Source organism: Penaeus monodon, chromosome 27 (assembly GCF_015228065.2).
Source record: "Penaeus monodon isolate SGIC_2016 chromosome 27, NSTDA_Pmon_1, whole genome shotgun sequence".
NCBI lineage: Eukaryota > Metazoa > Arthropoda > Malacostraca > Decapoda > Penaeidae > Penaeus > Penaeus monodon.
The window spans coordinates 18333148-18333385 of NC_051412.1; positions in this window are offsets into that span (position 1 = coordinate 18333148).

Genomic DNA, 238 nt, shown 5'->3' on the forward strand with positions numbered 1-238 from the left:
AAGCTCAACCCGACGCAGAAATAAATCTATAAACAACTATACGGACACGTACCTGAAGATGCAATGAAGAGTGTGTCGACGTGCTGTGGGCGTCTAGAGGATGAATGGGCGGCCGTGGGAGGCTGAGGGGCGCGCTACCCCCACCTGGGCCGGACATAGTACACCCACGTCACTCTTCGCCCATCTGGGAAGGAGATAAAACAGGGGTTGGTGGGTGATGCTCAAACTGATGAATAGT